This window comes from Mirounga leonina, unplaced genomic scaffold (assembly GCF_011800145.1).
Source record: "Mirounga leonina isolate KUSES-001 unplaced genomic scaffold, KU_Mleo_1.0 Mir_128, whole genome shotgun sequence".
In the NCBI taxonomy this organism is placed as follows: Eukaryota; Metazoa; Chordata; class Mammalia; order Carnivora; family Phocidae; genus Mirounga; species Mirounga leonina.
In genome coordinates this window covers 41,385,632-41,391,832 of record NW_023270320.1, presented here as the reverse complement: position 1 = coordinate 41,391,832, position 6,201 = coordinate 41,385,632, and the positions used below count along the sequence as shown (strand labels likewise).

General features: G+C 50.2%; 1 protein-coding gene across 2 annotated transcripts in view; it reads right to left on the bottom strand.

Annotated features, from left to right (window-relative positions):
• LOC118010123 (zinc finger protein 705A-like) overlaps positions 1 to 1,271 on the bottom strand; it is a 20,028-nt gene extending 18,757 nt beyond the window's left edge. Inside the window, exon 1 of one of the 2 annotated variants that reach the window (XM_035004349.1) lies at positions 1,045 to 1,271. The gene's annotated coding sequence lies outside the window, so the exon portion shown is untranslated. The remainder of the gene's footprint in view (positions 1 to 1,044) is intronic. The other variant, XM_035004350.1, reaches the window with a different exon arrangement.
• Between the last annotated feature and the right edge of the window lie 4,930 nt (positions 1,272 to 6,201).

Below are 6,201 nucleotides of genomic sequence, written 5' to 3'. Positions count from 1 at the left end.
TCCCGTCCCGGCTTCGTGCTCGCCCTCCCCAGGCCCCGCCCCTCCGCTGACGTCCCGTCCCGGCTTCGTGCTCGCCCTCCCCAGGCCCCGCCCCTCCGCAGACGTCCCGTCCCCGCTTCCTGCTCACCCTCCCCAGGCCCCGCCCCGCGCTGGCCGCGCCCCGGCCCCGGCCCCGCCCCTCCGCTGACGTCCCGTCCCGGCTTCGTGCTCGCCCTCCCCAGGCCCCGCCCCTCCGCTGACGTCCCGTCCCGGCTCCGCGCTCGCCCTCCCCAGAATCCTCCCCACGCCGACCGCACCCCGGCCCCAGCCCCGCCTCTCCGCTGACGTCCCGGCCCCGCTTTTCGCTCACCCTCCCCAGGCCCCGCCCCACGCCGGCCGCGCCCGCGCACTGGCCCCACCCCACGCTGGCAGCGCCGCCACTCTCTGGCTCGGTCCCGGTCCATCTGACCCCGCCTCTACAGGCCCCGCCCCCAGAAGGCTCCGCCCCAATTCGTAATTTCCTGGCGCCAGAACTTTTCTTGGCGCGAAGGAGCCCCTGCGGTGGTGGGTGGGCGTTGGTGTTTGTGGTTCAAAGCGGCGCTCCGCGGCCGCGTCCCCGCCCGGTCCTCCCGGGCGGCACAGGCCCCGGCCCCGCCCGCCCCGCCCGCGCGGAGCTCCGCGTCGCCCTTAAACGCCCCGGGGCCGGGCGCTGGGGCCGGGCCAGCGTCTGTCCGGCTGGAGTGGCTCCGAGGCCTGCACGCTCGGCCTCCAGCTGTGCGTGTCTTCTCTGTGTCCCCGCACCGCGCCGCGTCCTCACGCGGGACGTGGGTCCTGGCTCTGCCCGTACCCCACAGCCCGCTGGCGCCGGGCCGCCCGACGCCGCCCGCCCCGGCGTTCAGCTCACCCCAGTCCTCGCGGGACACCCGCCTCCCCCTCCCGCCCTCCGGCAGCCGGGCCCCGCGGCCCCCGGCCCCCTCCGCAGCCTCGGGTGGCGGAGGGGACGACCGCGCTCTGGGACGCCGCGTGCTGTTCTGTGCCGAGGCCCGATCCCCTGGCCGTGCCTACCAGGGCTTGTTGACTTTCCCGGTGTCCCGCTGCAAAGTCGCGCTCGCTAGGCGGCCGGCATCTTCGTTCCAGCTCGAGTGTGGAGTGGGCGGGGAGAGGAGGGAAAAAAGAGCCCAAGAGGGAGAACCCGGGAGACAGCGTGTAAGGGAGAGTGAGTAAGAGCAAGACAGAGGATGAGAAGGGGGAGGGCCTTTGCAGTCGGAAAAACAGTCACAGGACGAGAGGAACCTGGGCGAGGAGCAGTGGGGTCGGCGGAGAGATGGAGGAGGGGGCCCAGACCGGCGGCAGGGCAAATGCCGATTCACGCCAGTGTCAGCTTCCCCACCGCTTTCCCTTTGAATTTATTGTGTGAGGTTCCCATTAGAGGCTCAATGCTGTCCCAGTCCCTACTACGCATTGAAAATATTGCTTGGTACTCAGTCACTTTACACCAACTTAAGGTGCACTCAGTGAAGATCCTGATCCTTTTTAACATTAACAGCCAGACCCAGCGCAATCGGTCCAATCGCTAACAGCGTCCCTTCTTCGCTTATGTCTCTTTTGACTCAGCTGGCTGTGCGCTAAGGTCTCCAACTAAGTGTGAGTGCTCTTCAAGTCTCCTTTGTCCTCAACAAACGTTGAGGGATGGGCTGGATTGTCCAGCCATTCTTGTTCCTAGCCGGCCCTCTGGGGGGACATGGACGGGCCGTTCCCTGGTTCCGCTGGGGACTGAGACAGCCTCTTGCGTCTCGGTGAGTGCGGCGCCGACCGGTCCCAGCCTCCCCTCCTCGGCATCCAAGGTGGGCCTAGAGAGCCTTCCGTGAGAGTCCCGTTTGGGGCAGTGGCACTTCCCAGGCTCCTGAACTGACCTAGGAAATTCTGCAGACGCTATGGCTCTTGGGTCCTCGTGGCCGCTTGGAAAATTTCAAGAGTCAGGCCGAGCATGGTGACAAAGGGGGTTCCTGGCTTGATTTGAACTTTTTTTTTTTTTTGGTGGCTCCAGTGGGCCAAAATGCCCTGGCTCTACTAGAAAAGGAAGCTAAAATAGAGGATGCAGATGATCTAACGGACTTGGAATGACACAATAAGAGTGAAAGGGAGTGGGTGAATATCATATTTTGGTATTCAAGTTTTACTACAATACTTACAATACAATATCCATTTTTCCTCTTCAAATGTTTTTTCATATGGTACTTCAATGAGCTTGTTTTGGTATTTTTAGAATGGAAATAAAAATATGAAATTGGGGCGCCTGGGTGGCTCAGTTGGTTAAGCGACTGCCTTCAGCTCAGGTCATGATCCTGGAGTCCCTGGATCGAGTCCCGCATCGGGCTCCCTGCTGGGCAGGGAGCCTGCTTCTGTCTCTGACCCTCCCCCCTCTCATGTGCTCTCTCTCATTCTCTCTCTCTCAAATAAATAAAATCTTAAAAAAAAAAAATTCTAAAAATATGAAATTGATAAGGCTTCTTTTCAAGAAATGATACCTATGAAGTGTGCAATATGGTTGAGATATGAAAGACCAACAGGACAAAGTTTTCAGGTTCATAATGTGTGATGAGTCATGGAAAGTCTATTCATATCTTATTTCCCATCATGCATTAGAAATGTGTATTTAGGGGCACTAGGAACTCACTGTCATAGGGCTTATGATTTTTGTCAGCTAGGTCAAGTGAGGGGCGCCCAGGTGGCTCAGTCGGTGAAGCATCTGCCTTTGGATCAGGTCATGATCCCAGGGTCCTGGGATCGAGTCCTGCATCGGGCTCCCTGCTCAGCGGGGAGCCTGTTTCTCCCTCTGCCTGCCTCTCTCCCTGCTTGTGTTCTCTCTCTGTCAAATAAATAAATAAAATCTTTAAAAAATTTTTAATGTAAAAAACTACTTGCATGGATTTTGTTTTCTTGAGATATGGTTTCCAAATGACACATTATATGTTTAGTATAAGTTTTGTTTATATCAAGAAGGACATCTAGAATAGATGGTCATATGTATTTCTTATGTAATCCAATTCATGTCCTAGGAGCAATATTAGATTATTACTTACATGTGCTTATGGTTCCAAAATGCTGAAAATAGAAATTAGCAAAATATGACAGGACATGAAAATTCATCTGGAAAACAAATTGTCATTCAGAGGCAGCTCTTCTTTTGATTCCTATAAATGTGTTTGTGTGTATGTTTTCCAGGGAAGCTGGACTTAGTTAAGATCCATTTTTGCCTCCGTCCAAAGCCCTGCCTACAGCAAACATTAGGCTACAGCCCTGTCTCAGTACTGACTGCCTTGCTGCACTTTCTGCTAGCTACACTCATGTCTGGACTCCTGGATGTGGGCTCTTTGTCTGGGGCTGTTGATGGACCATGAGATCAGTCCCTGGGCATCCTCCTCAGTGTTCCCCAGCCACTAGGGGATGCCTTGGGGTGGGCTCACTGGCTCCCAGGTTCTGGGATATTCTTAGAAAATTCTGGGGATGCCTGGATGGCTCAGTTGGTTAAGCGTCTGCCTTTGGCTCGGGTCACGATCCCAGAGTCCTGGGATCGAGTCCTGCATCGGGCTCCCTGCTCAGCAAGGAGCCTGCTTCTCCCTCTTCCTTTGCCAATCCCCCTGATTGTGCTCCCTTCCTCTCTCTCTCTGACAAATAAATAAATTTAATTTAATTTAATTTAATTTAATTTAATTTAATTTAATTTAATTTAAAAAAGAAAGAAAATTCTGCACAGGCGCCAGTAGGTGGGGACTTCTCTCAAGACTTGTCAACTTGCCCAGTGGTGTTTGAGCCCTGGGGGTCTTAGGAAATTTGAAGCGACTCTGGTGGTCTAAGGATGCCCTCCCAGTACCTTTAAGCAGCCATGAGCCCTTACTGGACTCTAGGTACCTTAGAATATTTTCCAGGGGCTCAGGCAGGACAAGATCCCCTCCTTAAGTCTCCCCTGTAGAAATAGTGATTCTGGGCATCTGGAAAGGAACTTGAAAATTTCCAGGCACTTATCAGGGGAAATGCCATCGAGTGAGGGAGCGCCTGTATGTTTGCATATGTTGGGAATATCTAGTCATCCTATCCAGTAAATCCTACCCTGATTGCATGGAGAAACATTATTTATGTTTTATAACAACAGCAGTGATTAATCATTGCAGCAATAATTATAATAATGCTGATGAACATCAATAATTATAATGACGATGCTCTTTATGATGATGACAATAATAAAAACCATCAGAAGAATCCTCAGAAACTGGGAGAATAGAAGACAGGGCCTCCTGGAGTGAATGGCAAAGTGTCCAAATCAGGATTTGTGGAATGGTATGAGTCAGAGTCCCAGTTCTGGACAGACTTGCTTTGTTTTCTTGTGTGTCGCAGGTCCTGTTTCTCACAAATTGAGGTGTGTGGCAGCCCTGCAGAGAGTAAGTCTGTTGACACCATTTTTCCAACAGCATTTACTAACTCTGTATCTCTGGGTCACATTTGGAAATTCCTGCAATATTTCAGATTGTTTCTTTGGAAGTGGAACCTGAAGATGGGACTGAATTATTGATTTGGTTTGTTTGTTTGTTTTAAATTTATTTATTTGAGAGAGAGGGAGAGAGTTGTGAGAGGGAAAGAAGCAGTCTCCCCCTGAGCAGGGACCCTGACACGGGACTTGATCCCAGGACCCCGAGACCATGTCCAGAGCCCAAGCCAGACACTCAACCGACAGAGCCACCCAGATGCCCTAATTGCTGCATTTTCAGGATCAAACTTGAACAGATGAGGGGCGCCTGGGTGGCTCAGTTGGTTAAGCGACTGCCTTCAGCTCGGGTCATGATCCTGGAGTCCCGGGATCGAGTCCCGCATTGAGTCCCGCATCGGGCTCCCTGCTCGGCAGGGAGTCTGCTTCTCCCTCTGACCCTCCTCCCTCTCATGCTCTCTGTCTCTCATTCTCTCTCTCTCAAATAAATAAAAAAAATAAAATCTAAAAAAAAAAAAAAAACTTGAACAGATGAGGAGTTGCTTCTCATGATGAGCATGAGCAAAGAAAGTGGCTTCCTGAGATGGAATCCATTCCTGGTGAAGATGCTGTGAAGACTGTTGAAATGATGACAAAGGATTTAGATCATTACATAAACTTGGTAGATAAATCAGCCCCAGGGTTTGAGAGGACTGACTCTGATTTTGAAAGAAATTCTACTGTGGGTAAAGTGTTCTCAAACAGCATCAGAGAAAATCGTGAAAAGGAAGAGTCAATTGATGTGGCAAACTTTATTGTCTTATTTTAAAGATTGATTGATTTATTTATGAAACAAGAGGAAACCAGAGAGGGAGACAAACCATAAGAGACTCAATCTCAGAAACAGAGGGTTGCTGGAGGGGAGGGGGATGGGGTGGCTGGGTGATGGACTTTGGGGAGGGTATGTGATGTGGTGAGCGCTGTGAATTGTGTAAGACTGATGGATCACAGACCCGTACCCCTGAAACAAATAATACATTATATGTTAATAATAAAAATAACAGAAATATAGTAGTTGAAATACTATATTAAGGATCATAGTTATAAGTAAGCCGATTGGACAAAAATGTATCGTTGAGTTTTATACACTCTAGTTGGGTTGTTTTCTGTAGCAGAAATACAGATCTTTTTTTTAAAGTTACCAGTAGAAAGGAAACTGCATTCTTTTTTTTTTTTTTTTACCTTGTCATCCCAGTTGCTAGGAGTCCTACATTTATACCAGAAGCCAAGCTGCTGCCCTGGCAGCCTCCACAAGGGGGAAATTACGGTCTGGGCTGTTCAATTGTCAGGATGTACTTCTTTTGAAATCATCTTATTGCCATGATTCTTCTGTGTCCTCTTTTGCAGTTAAAATAAGGAGTTTCAAAAAGGAGTGAGTTATACAAACGAATACGTTTCACAGTCTGATATGTGAGTGAATGTGGCAAAACTAAAACACTTAACTACTGAATATCTACTGGCTTGCTAAGCAGTGGAGCACAGATTCTGTGAATTAATCTCCATCAGGCCTCTAAATGTTGCCAAGTCTGTAATGCTAAAAAATAAAGCTACAAATTAAGCACTTAGAAATATTTTTTTTTAAAGATTGATTGATTTATCTTTTTTTTTTTTTAAGATTTATTTATTTGACAGAGAGAGACAGCAAGAGAGGGAACACAAGCAGGGGGAGCGGGAGAGGGAGAAGCAGGCTTCCCGCTGAG